This window comes from Kogia breviceps, chromosome 1, assembly GCF_026419965.1.
Source record: "Kogia breviceps isolate mKogBre1 chromosome 1, mKogBre1 haplotype 1, whole genome shotgun sequence".
NCBI lineage: Eukaryota > Metazoa > Chordata > Mammalia > Artiodactyla > Physeteridae > Kogia > Kogia breviceps.
In genome coordinates this window covers 183,704,790-183,718,438 of record NC_081310.1, presented here as the reverse complement: position 1 = coordinate 183,718,438, position 13,649 = coordinate 183,704,790, and positions in this window count along the sequence as shown.

The following is a 13,649-nucleotide window of genomic DNA, read 5'->3' as shown; positions in this document are numbered from 1 at the left end:
ATGCCTTTTAGGTCACTGAGTAAATGAGCGAAGATGGAGGTCAGAAGATTGAGCCCTGGGACTTCTCTGGTGGTCCAGTGGTTAAGAATCTGCTTTCCAATGTAGGGGATGCGGGTTAGATCCCTGGCTGGGGAACTAAGGTACCACATGCCACAGGGCAGCTAAGCCCGCGTGCCGCAACTACTGAGCACATGGGCCACGATTACTGAGCACGCAGACCACAACTAGAGAGCCCAAGTGCTGCAACTACAGAGTCCATGCACTCTGGAGCCCATGTGCCACAACTAGAGAGCCCATGCACTGCAACTAGAGAGAAAACTGCACGCCACAACAAGGAGCCCACGTACCACAGCAGAGGATCCACAGGTCACAACGAAGATCCCGCGTACTACAACTAAGACCCAATGCAGCCAACAATTAAATAAATAAATAAATAAATAAGATTGAGCCCTAATCCCTTTCCTGGGAGTACTGAAAAAAATCACACTACATAGTAGGTTAGACTATATCAGAGATGAAAACATCCTTGACATACACTCTGCCACATCCCTTGCAGCATCCCTGGCAGACATCATTGATTCATCATGACACTCAGAATCCTTCTCAACCCAGGGTTTTACCAGCCAAGTGGAGGTGATACAAAGGGAAAATCTCTCTATCACCCTTGGACTTGACAGGTGTGCCAAGAATGTAGATAATAAAACCATAGGTTTTTGAGTCAAAGAAACCTGGGCTGGAAAGCTAATCTTGCTACAAACTAACTTGAGACCTCAGAAAGATGAATTTATCCTTTCTGCCTCAGTTTCCTCATTCAAAAAAATGGGGTGAATTATAGTTGCTATCTCATAGGTTTGTTGTGAAGGTTAAATGAGATAATACAAGAGGTGTACTTAGTACAGCACCTGGGACACAATCAGCTCTTAATCCAGAAAAGCAGCAGCAGCAGTAATAGTTACTGGTCTGTATTATTCCAACTCGAACATTCTAGAACATATCCCCCTTCCTTGCTATTTCTGACCCCCAGGACAGAGATGTTGTAATGCTGGGGCTTTCCAGCAGGAGGCACTGTTGATATTTACATCTCTATTGCCCACAGAGATTCAGGAAGTGGGGAGAAATTTCCTCTGGAGGAGTGTCCTCCAAGGACTGTCCTGGCAGCCACTTAGACACCTTTTTCCTGGTACAATAAACCGAGCTCTTTGTTCATCCCAAACAACAGTGTCTCAGCTTTCTTCACTGGGTCTGGTCCTATTTTCTCAGACACGGTTCCTGGCCTCCTCCTGCTTATGGATTCAAGCCAAACCACTGAACCTGGCATCCCAGGCCCCAGCCAGCCTCTCCTCACTGTCTGGCCGCCCAGCTGCTGCTGATTTCCCCAAAGTGACCAGGCATGTGCCGGCGGCCTTCCTTTTCCATGTTGTGTCCATCTGGAATGTGTCCCATGTCCTCTCTCTTCCCCTCAGCTCTGTAGGAACCCTTTTCCCAATTCTTCCTCTTCCAAGCAGGAGAGAGATGGAGGTGGGTTCCACTAACCCCACTGAGCAGACGGGACAGAAGCCAGACACATGTTCCATGAACCGCCCAGGCTCGGATCATGGGGGAGCTCAAGGAGAAACCAGAAGCTGGGTCTCCCCAGCCTCAGGCTTGAGTGAGTCACTTGCCACCCAGACCTCATTCATCTTCAGACTCAGGCTCTCATTTGGCCTGTGATGAGCACCTGTGACTTGCCAGGCCATGTGCCCGGCGCTGGGCCAGCCTGAAATGGAAGCAGACCCTGTGCCAGGCTTCAAGGGGCACAGCCCTAGGCGGGCGAGACAGCACTCCAGTGGGCCATGACAGTGCAGAGCAAATGTGCTATAACGGAAGGACGGGCCACCAGGGTGCTGGGCAGGGTAATTTCTGGATGCCTGTGGTAACCCTCCACACTAGAGCCTCACCAAAGCACACACCTATTTTGAAGGGTCCATTTTGGGTCCAAATTTCTCCACGCTCAATGGCCAAAATGGACTCTTCCTCAAACTCCATATCCCTTTCTTGGCCAAATATCACCTCCTCGCTGCTGCCTTCAGCACCCCCAACACATGCACAGGCGCGCACACACACACACACACACACACACACACACACACACACACACACACACACACGCTTAGAGTAAGATGACCTCATGGGAAGGCCCTGGAAGAGGGCCAGTCAGCTGGGAAGCAGCCTCTGAACCCGAACTGCTTTTTCCCACCCCTCCTGCTTCCCTGCCCACTACCCACTTCCACGGGTCCCCTCCATGGTTTTGCATTCAAGGCCTGGAGAGTATCTGTCCCCAACCTTTATCCCTCTCCACTGGCAACCCCAGTTTGTACACAGGAGATACCAGGACTTATGGCCTGATGAACTACTACATGCCTCTGCCTCCTGCCCTCCCTCCCTCCGTGTATGAAATCTGCAATCTTTGGCATGTGCTCGTTACACAGAATGCCGCCAGTAAGTCATCAGCTGTCATGACAAACAAACGAGAAAAAGAAAACAATGAACAAATGAGAAAAAGAAAATGAAAAGCAGACCGCTTCTCAGGGCTCTGGTGCCCCAAACCACAATGACACACCTGGTGGTTTTCTGTGGAAGTTCGCACGTCACATGAGTCAGCTGAGCTGGGTAGTAGTTATTCTATAGGTTAATAAAAAGAATTTCTTTTTAAAAATTAAATTTAATTAATTAATTAATTTATTTATTTATTTATTTTTGGCCGTGTTGGGTCTTCATTGCTGCGTGTGGGTTTTCTCTAGCTGCGGCGCGCGGCCTTCTCATTGCGGTGGCTTCTCTTGTTGAGGAGCATAGGCTCTAGGCATGCGGGCTTCGGTAGTTGTGGCTCGTGGGCTCTAGAGCACAGGCTCAGTAGTTGTGGCACATGGGTTCAGCTGTTCCGTGGCATGTGGGATCTTCGTGGACCAGGGATCAAACCTGTGTGCCCTGCATTGGCAGGCGGATTCTTTACCACTGTGCCACCGGGGAAGTCCCTCTTTATTTCTTCACAAAAAGATACACATTAGCTGTTAGAAAAATTAGGAACTAGACATTTGAGGTACAACAAATGAAAAGCAAAGATGTATGGGTCACCCCACCAGATAGAAATGATCAATTCCTGGGAATTACACACAGACCACACACCTTTCGTTTTTTCTTTTTCTTTTACACAGTGAACTCTTACTATCGACATTGTTTTAGAACCTGCCTTTTTAAAAAATTGAGCAATATATTGTGAGTGAAAATAGCTAACACTTGCTGAGACTGACTCTGTGTCAGGCGCTGTGAAAGCATTTTTCATGTGGAGTTGCATTTAGTCCACCCTGTGAGGCTGATTATTTACTGCCCCATTTTACAGATCAGAAAATCAGAGTTAAGTGCTCTTTCAACCCTAAGAGACAGTTAAAAGACCAGCCTCACAGTTAAGAGCCCTAGCCTGGGAGGCGGGAGGTGAGATTCCAGCTCATCTCCCTGGTTCAGGGCCTCAGCCTTCTCATCTGAGAAATGGGAGTGCAGGGCTGGAATGACCTTCCCCAGTGGAGGGGGGCTGAAGACCCCTTCCCCACTTTCAGAGGCCACCTCGTCCGGGGCCTCACTTTATCATCGGCCTGAGGCTGATGGCAATCACTAATATTCACTGAGCCACCTGCCAGTCCATTCTAAGGACTTTGTTTAATCCCCCAACAGTCCTTTTTAAAAAAGGTCTGGGTTATTTTTATCCCCCCTTTGCCATTCTAAGGACTTTGTTTAATCCCCCAACAGTCCTTTTTAAAAAAGGTCTGGGTTATTTTTATCCCCCCTTTACAGGTGAGGAAACTGAGGCACGGAGAGCTAGACTGCCTTGCCCAATGTCATTCCATGAGTAAGGGGCAGTGTCAAGATTCAAACCCAGATCCATCCAGTCCCAGACCTGTGTTCTTAATGATTCCCAGCAGCTTTCCAATGTTTCCTCACCCACGGAAAAACAGACACTTCACATCCTAACTCAGTAAACACGCGTGATATCAAAATTTAACTGGAATACAGATTTCATGAGCTGAAAACATATCTGTACTACGTGAGATGCTCTCAATATTTTTTTTTCTAGTCCACAAAGAAAAGAAAAATCCTGGCTGCAGCAGCTACATTGGGCTCAAAATGGGTCGTGACCTGTAGTTTGAAAATCATTGCTTATGCTGCTCCTTCTCTGCCCCAGGAAAGGCCTTTTTAATGGGTTCAACGTCTTTCTCATTTGATCCTAGGAAGTAGCCAGCACAGGCACCGTGACCCTATTTCAGAGAGGACAGAACTGAGCACCAGAGAGGGGTAGGGCAGTTCCTGGCGGGGGTACCCAGAGAGCTCTGGGATTCCCATTCAGAGACAGGTCGAGGGCAGATTTGGGCCAGTTGACACGGCAACTTTATTGAGCACCTGCTGTTTGCAGGGTGTCACATACCTTACAGCACAAGATTTAGGTCAGTTAAACTTCTCAGCAACCCAGGCAGCCAGGTGTGGGGGGAGGTTAAGGATACCTTGTTACACTTGAGGCAACTGAGGCTCAGCGAAGTTGAGTGACTTGGCTAAGGCCACACAGCCCGTTAGAAGCCAGGCCTGCTTCGGGTCCCTACTTTGTTCCCGGAACCCAGCTCAGGGCCTGAAACCTAACAGACGCTCAGAGCACGTGTCCCTCTGGCTGCCCCCAGAGCCCCCTCCCTCTGCCAGGGCTCTGTGGTTTCTGCCTCGGCCCCCTTTCTGGGAAGCACGGCCCTGGGCAGGGCTGGCTCCAGGGTAGTTCGGGGCTTGCTGGGACTCCACCTGGGCAAGGGTCCCTGGGGTGCGTACGCTCTGCTGAGTTTCAGTTCCAGGTCCCTACACGCGCTCCTGGCCCTGCCCTGCCAGCTGAGAGGGAGGGATTCAGACCACTCCCCTGGGCTCCGGGTGGAGGAGCCCTGCCAGCGTCTATGCTCGCTGGGCCTCTCCCACCCCAGCCGCTCCCTGCTCACCTCTCACTCCCAGGCCCAGCTCTGCGGCCTCTGGTGAGGCCCCAGCCCTCTCTGGTCCTGCCTCCAGCCTGGGTCGGGGTCCCACTCCCAGGGCTCCCTCCTCAGCCTGCACTTTCCCTTGGAGGAGAGACTACGGTGAGAGGGTTGAGCCTCAGGTTTGACCCCAGGGCTGAGGTCATGCTTCCCTGGTGGAGAGGAGCAGACACGGAACCTTGCAGTCTCCGTTCTTTTCGGGCTGTGCATTGTCCCTGCCCCAGAGGAGGGAAGGATGGGACCCTGGAGTCCTAAAGCTAAGCCTCCCTTCCCAGAGCAGGAAGGGGTCTGACCCCACCCCCCCCAGCAGGAAGCCCAGAGCTGACTCAGGAGGCGGTTCTAGACCTGGGAGGGGAGGAGGGGAAGGAAGGAGGGCTGGAAGCCAGGGCAGAGCGCCAACAGCTGGGCTTTAACATGGCTCTGCATGGTGTGGAAGGTGCCAAGTGTTCAAGGGGAGTGCCATTTCCACCTCCACCCTTCTCCCTGCCCATCTGGGCCTCACCCCTCCTAAAAAAGAGCTGGCTCAACACGCCCTTCCTCCAGGAAGCCTTCCTGGGTTGACCCCACCTCACACTGCCTGACATCACTTTGCCTCTTCCGTGAGGGAAGGAGGTGAGACAAAGATGAGCACGGTGTAAACTCACAGTCCATCTGGGAGCTCACACATCTCAGGAGGCTTGGTCCGCCTTCCATGTCATGCGCAAATGATGGGTCCCTCTTTGAAAATGACCCTCAGGACCAGTTTGCGGATGAAACATACACACTCACCCCCACACACAGAGACACACAAGTACATCTATCATCTCTCATTACTTGGTCATCCTATCTTGTTTTTGGTCAGGAAGAGTAGATGTTTCCAAAGTGAATTCTGGACGATGCCCATCGATGTGAACCCACCCACCTGACTCTCCCGCCAGAACAAGAGAGTCCCGTGGTCAGATAGATTTGGAACCCTGAGATTTAGGGGTTAAACAATGCTAATCCTATTTCTGTACTGCAGGCTTTTAACGATCTTTTACTAGTCAATGCACATTGTGAATCTCCAAGTATCTGCAGTTTCCCAAATTTACTTGACCTTAGAATCTTTTTTATAGTGGGGCCTCTCATAGGCCTAGAGTGCTACTGGGCACCCTCTGGGAAATGCTGGGATATAGAATATTCTAGAAAGGGCAGACCCAGCTGAGCAATAACTTATATCAACAATACAGCATACTTCCATGGATGGAGGGCTTACTCTATGTCAGGCTCTGTGCTAAGCCTTTACATGATAGATCTCAGCAAATTCTCAAAACAACTGGTGAGATGAATATTATTCTGGAAGCAAAGAGGGCTATCTACGTCATTTGATGGGTTAATTCATGATAATCTCCCAAGCTATGGATTCTGCATTATCTGGAGTGATATTCAAAATATTTATCAACCTACATGGCACTGACCAATTTATTGGAGATCTTATTTCAAATGACAAAAGCAGGCAACATTCCTCATGGATGACTTTTTGCAGAGGGCTGCACCAACCAGGAACTGCCTCTGCCCCCTGGGTGGCCTTGGCCATGAGCTTGTCGGTGGGAATGGCCTAGGCCACTGGTGAATGAGCTGCCTGCCCACTGCCCTCTGGTCAGTCCAGGGGAGGCCTGGGTCTCCTATCCAGAGCAGTACCGCCTCAAGACCAGTCACCTGGAGACGGGGGCTGGGCAGGCTTGCCACCCACTTCCCAGAGCAAACAGTTGGATGTGATCCCTGGAGGAGTGGTGCATACAGCGTGCTCCCAGCTAATGGACCCAAGATGCTTATCACTGCCCAGATGAGGCCTGGTTAATTACTGACCAGAGAACAGAGGTGATTGAATCCTTGGCATACACTCCTGCCCCTCGACAGTCTGGGGGTCTTTGCAGCCTGGAGGCCAGTTTCTTCGCCCACCCTGCGAAGAGGTGCATTCACCGTTAACTCCGGCAAGAGGGAGTTGGTTCAATTCTCTGGGTGTTGGGACCTTGGGATGGGGGCCCTGTGGAGCCACAGGGGTTTTTTCTGCATGGCCGAGAAGAGAAGCAGCACCTGCCCACCTCAGTTGGCTTGAGGTGTGACCTGGCTTCAAAGGCAGAGGCGTGGATGGCCTGGGTACTCTGAGAAGTGCACGACGGGCAGCATATGTGGCTGAGCTCCGGCTGGGCCTGCAAGGCTCCCTGGACAAGTCACTTTTCCTCTCTGGCCTCAGCGTTCCCGTCTCTCTGATGAAGGTTCTGGAGACATGATTTGCTGGGCTCCCTCAGCCTGCTTTTTGGCCCTGCCCCCATTGTCGAGCACTGCCCCTCAACCAATACCCTCGCGCCTAACCAGACCCTGGCCTGTGTCTACCCTGACCATCCTCCTCTCTCCTCTCCACAAAACCCTCTCCACTTTCCTTCTCCCGGGCAAATGGCTGATTAAACTCCCTTCTCCTCCATGAAGTCTAAAGTACCTCCGGCTACACCGGCCCTTATGCGTCTCACTCTCTCCAATGGTTCCCACATGTGCAACCCCAGCCTCTGAACTTCTTCCAGTTTTCTGGAAGACTGACAGTGGCTAACACTATGCAGCACTGCCTACGTGCCAGGCACCGGAGTAAACCTCATCTGAACGTTAACTCATTTAATCTTCATGACCACTCTGCTCTTATTCCCAATTTACAGATGAGGAAGGTGAGTCCAGATTGGTTATGTAACCCGCCCACAGACACACAGCAAGGATGTGTTGAAGCTGGGATACAAACCCAGGCAGTGTGCTGTCCAATAGGGGAGGCTCCAACCACACGTGGCTATTGAGCGCTGGAAGTAAGTTTAGCCTGAACTGAGAAGTGCTGTAAGCATTCAGTGCACAGCGGGTTTTGAAGGCATGGTATGACACAAAGGATGTAAAATATCACGTTAATATTTTTTGCATTGATTACATGGTGAAATGGTATTTTAGATATACTGAGTTAAATAAAATAGATCATTAAAATTAATTTCACTTTTCTTGTTACTTCTTGATGTGACTACTCGAAAATTTAAAATTATATATGTGGCTCATATGTATTTCTATTGGACAGTGCTGCTCTACATTCTGTGCTCAGAAGCACTGTGTTGAACTGTCTACTTCTTTGGGTGAAGCGGGTGGTGTAGGTGAGGAGAGTGGTGATGGTGGTGGTGGTGGTGATGGTGATGGTGGTGACAGTGGTGGTGGTGGTGGTGGTGATGGTGGTAGTGATGGTGGTGGTGGTGATGGTGGTGGTGGTGGTGATGGTGGTGATGGTGGTGGTGGTGGTGGTGATGGTGGTGGTGGTGGTGGTGATGGTGATGATGGTGATGGTGATGGTGATGGTGGTGGTGATGGTGATGGTGATGGTGGTGATGGTGGTGGTGGTGATGGTGGTGGAGGAGGTAAGGACAGTGGGATGGAGGTGATAGTGCGGTGGTGATGGATGAAGCCATCTCATTTATAGCATCTAATATTTTAAAAGAAACATCTGTTTTTCTTAAAAAAACATATCCTTTGTAAAAAATAATTCAAACAATAGAGTGAAAATCTCCTTCTATTCTTTTACTTCAGAGGTTGCCAGTGGTTTAATGGGGTGTAATCTTCCAGCCTTTCTGTAAACAGAAACATGAGGAGGATATAAACTTAAAAAATTGATGGTTTGAATTTGTAGCAGCATGGATGGACTCAGAGGGCATTATGCTAAGGGAAATAAGTCAGATAGAGAAAGACAAATACTCTATGATATCACTTATATGTGAGATCTAAAAAATACAACAAACTAGTGAATAGAACAGAAAAGAAGCAGACTCACAGATATAGAGAACAAACTAGTGGTTACGAGTTGCAGGGTAGAATATAGGGATGGGGGAGGCGGAGGTACATGTTATTAGGTGTAAGATAGGCTCAAGGATGTATTGTACAGCATGGGAAATATAACTGATATTTTGTAATAACTGTAAGTGGAGTGTAAAAATTTTAAAAATTGATGGTTTGATAATATATATGCTGTTCTGTAAACTGTTTTTTTTCCCTCACTTAGCAATGTATTGTGTCTATTTTTCTCTATCAGTGCAGATGAACTTAATTCATTCTTTTTACCAGCTATATAGTACCATCGCATGGTTCTCTCCAAATTATTTAACAAGCCCCTTATTCGTGTCCATTTGAGTTGTTTCTAATTTTTACTATTTTAAACAGTGATACAATGAATATCTTGTACACCTGGTCTATCTTTGAACTTCTGTGCCAACATTTCTGTAGGATTGATTTGTCAAAGCAGAGCTACTTCACTGAGGTGTCTACACATTTACTATTTTGCTCAGATTGCCAATGGCCCTGCAGAAACTGCCTTCCAGAACACAGCACGTGCAAGTTCCTGCCCCTCGTCGTAGCTTTATCAGCTTTTGCTAGGATGTGTGTAGAGCCTCTCAACTGTCTTCCCACATTCACCCTGCTACCCTCCAGTTTTTCTCCTCACAATAGCCAGAGATGTCTTTTCAAAATACAAATCTGATCACGTCATTGCCTGCCACCTCCCCCAAGAAAGCCCCTTTGAGCTCACACTGCCCTTGGGTTAAAGACAGAATCCTTCCAACACCCTAGAAGGCCCTGCAGGATCTGGCCCTCGCCCACCTCCCCAGCTCCTTCTGCTGCATGTTCCACTCAATCTCTGCAGCCACAATGGTTCTCGTTGAGTGCTCTGCACTCTCTGTATTCCTTCCCACCTCAGGGCCTTTGCACGAGCTTTATCCTCTGCCTGAACACCCTTTCCAGCCCTCATTCCACCCCTTCACCTATTCAACTCCTGCTTATCCTCCATCTCCCAGCCCAAATGGCACTTCCTCAGGGAAGCCCTCCCTGATGCACCCCCCAGACTAGGGTCTCAGAGGACACCCCACCCCCACTCCTCACTATGGATGAGCGCACATCTGTCTATGTGATTATCCTCCTCTTTGAAGCCCAGGGCTGCTCCCCATGGCAGCCCCAGGTCCCAGCACAATGTCTGGCTTCCAGACATTCAGTAAAGATTTGTTGGATTTTTTTTTTTTTTTACCACGTGCTTGCCCATAAAACCCTAACCCATATACTATGTTCTTGTTTGACCCTCCCTGTGACCTTAAAAGTAAGCCGGGTTTGGAGTATTGTAGCCATTTTATGCAGGAGGAAACTGAGGTTTTGGAAGAGCAAACTGCTTTGGCTAAGATCCCTCAGCAGGTAAATGGTCCGGGCATAGGATTCGAACCCAGCTCTCCCACCGATACTTCTCACACCTCAACTCTCCTGGGGCTCCCATTCCTTCTTTTACTATCTGCAGAAAATTCCATCTTTTAAAAAAAATAAGAAATTTATTTATTTATTTATTTTTGGCTGCATTGGGTTTTCATTGCTGCACGCAGGTTTTCTCTAGTTCCAGCGAGCAGGGGCTATTCATCATTGTGGTGCGCGGGCTTCTCATTGCGGTGGCTTCTCTTGTTGCAGAGCACAGGCTCTAGGCGTGCGGGCTTCAGTAGTTGTGGCATGCGGGCTTCAGTAGTTGTGGCGTGCGGGCTTCAGTAGTTGTGGCATGTGGGCTCTAGAGCACAGGCTCAGTAGTTGTGGTGCATGGGCTTAGTTGCTGTGCAGAATGTGGGATCTTCCCAGGCCAGGGATCAAACCTGTGTCCCCTGCATTGGCAGGCAGATTCTTAACCACTTGTGCCACCAGGGAAGTCCCAGAAAATTACATCTTTATCATTTTTCTTTTGCGTCTATTGCTGATCTTCCATCTGGGCTTTCATGGTTCTGAACAATCAGAGAGTCACAGCCAGTGTCAGAGGTGAAGGGGTCTTGCAGGTGAGGCTCAGGTGCCTCATTTTCCTCACAACAGAACCAGGGTGCAGAGAGGGCCTGCAACCGGCCTGCCATGACCCCCTCGGAGCTTCTTCATTCCCTAGTGAACAAACACACGCTGAGCACCTGCTCTACTTCAGTGCTGAGGACACGGCAGGGAACGAGACTCAGTCCTTGATTTCAAGTTGCTGACATTCTACAGGGGAAAGACAATCAATAAACCTGATCATTTCAGATCATTTCAGAATATGAGAGGTTTTCTGCATTTGTTTTACAGAAAAAATGACCACCGTGGTGGTCCTAGAGGGTCTCTCTGAGGAGATGAGACATAAATGATGGGAAGGAGGGAGCCATAGGAAGTTCTGTGGGGAGAGCATTCCAGAGAGAGGATACAACGTAGAAGGTACGGACAGCAGGCCCACAGGCTTAGCGCTCAGTGAGCAAGAGTGACGGGGGAGGGAAGGGGGTGTTGATGCAGAAGGAGAGGTGTGCAGGGACCAGATCAGACAGGATCTTGAGGTCGTGATGAGAAGTGTGGCTTTTATTTCTAGTGTGATGGGAAGCCAGGGGGAAGTTCTGAGCAGTGGAGCCATACAATCTGATTTATAGTCTTACAATACCACTCTGGCCACTGTGTGCAGAGGATGGTGGAAGAGCAAGGGTGGATGGGAGAGCAGGTTAGAAATGATTGGTGATTCGGACTGGGCTGATGGGGGTGGCAAGAAGTGGGGTCAGATGTGGGGTACATTTTGACAGCAGACCTACAGGAGGTGCTGATAGATAGGATGTGGGGCATGAGGGAAGGAAGAATGACTCCTGGACTCTTGCCCTGAACACCACTTGCTGGGCTGCAGAGCCCGGGGAATGATCAGGGATGGGCTGATCATCAGAGTTTGGTTTGGGACGAGTTTGAGATGCAAATGAAACATCCAAGTGCCAGTGAGTGGGCAGGTGGATATATGAACCCAGCCTGTGGCGGGGGTCTGAGGAGTTATACGCTTGGGTATCATCAGCTTAGAAGCGGGATCAGGGAGGTTACCTGCCTCCTGATTCCTGGCCCAGTCCTTTTCCCACCGTTTCTCTCTCTGTCTGGCCCTTTCTTGCTTTCTCAGCTCCCTGGCAGATCCTCCCAGGAGCAGGCAGCCAAGGTGGGCCTCTGGGGTGACACAGAGCTCTGCCCTCTGTTTTCCCCGCCTGCCCTGGCCCCGTTCCTTTGGCAAACAGCCCTGGGCCTCCTAGGCTGCTGTATTTCAGAAAAGCGTTCCAGTTTGGCAAAGCAAATACAGCTGAGGAGAAAGGCAACACCTTGCAAAATAGCACCAGTCCCCCAAAGGAGAGTTTTCTTGGTCTTTTCTTTAACTTTCTCAACTGGCCTCAAGCCAAGAATGTGTCCTGTATTTTCTTCCTTGGTCCCTCCCCACCACCCACCCCATCCCTGGTGTCTACAATTCCCAGAGTGTTAATCTCCCATCGCAAGAGTGGGAAATCTCAGAAACAGCCTGGAGGTGCACAGCTGTCCTGGGCCCTCCTCTGCCCTCCCACAAAGCCCTGGGCTTCCAGTGGAATGGTGGGAAGGAGAGTGGGCTCTGAAGTGGGATTTCCTGGATTTCAGTCCTAGCGTGACTGCTGTGTAACCTTCGGCAAGTTACTTCCCTCTCTGTGCCTCAGTCTCCTAATCTGTAAAGTGGGGCCAATAATAGTACCACCTGACAGGATTGTCATGAGGAGTGAATGAGTTAGTACATGTAAAACTTAGAATGGTGATGATTATGATTTCCCTGGGCTGGTCAAATAAAGAATACAGGCCCCAGAGCAGCACTGCCTGAGTTCAAGTCCCAGCTCCACGACTTACCACTTAAGCCCTTAGTGCCTTGGGTTTTGTGTAGAACAGAACTGTCCTCACAGGTGTGGGGGCCTTGTGCAGGTGGTGCAGTTGGAGCCCTTACCAGTGCCTGACATGGAGTCCTGAGTGCTCTGTGGATGTTGACTTGATGGAAAATCAGTGCTCTTCCTTACATGGGCTTCCTAAATCTGGCCCAGGCCTCTGACCTCCTCAGCCCAGGCTGAGATCACTCACTGGCAGGCTTCTCTGCCTGGATTCATCCTGATGATGCCTGAAATTCCACCATTATTGCTTCACTTCTTTGGCTGAACACTTTGCCATCATTAAAATACAGATAGCCCAGGAAACGGTCACCCATTCTGCCTTCCATCATCTATCACTTAGTGTGAGGACATTTATCAGCCGTTTTCCTGAGGGGGATACGGGAAGGAAAAGCATGCTCTCCCATTGTGCCCCTCCCCTGGGCTTGACCCTCAGGCCCTCCTGTTGCCCTTGAAGGGCATCCAGGTTCCTTGCCCTGGTCTGTCAGGATCTGGTCCAAACCCACCTCTCACTGTGCATGCCCCACATGACCCCTTGGCCAACCTGGATGTCTTCTCACCCAAAATTTGGGCTGTCTGGCCCCAGTGCCTTTGATCATTTGAGTCCCATCACCAAAATCACGCCCCCCCCCCCGCCATCTTTCCATCCCCACTCACACTGTTCTTTGCCTCTCTTGGATAGTCTATGTCAGGGTTTCTGACCCTCAGCACTCCTGACGTTTGGGATGGGGTTATTCTTTATTGTGGAGACTGTCCTACAACGTGCAAGATATTGAGCAGCATCCTGGCAACAGTACCTGGCTTCTGCCCACTAGAAGACTGTTGCACTTCTCCAGCTGTGACAGTCCTAAATGTCTCCAGACATTGCCCAATGTCCCCTGGGGTGGGGTGGGGTGTGGTTGAGAAC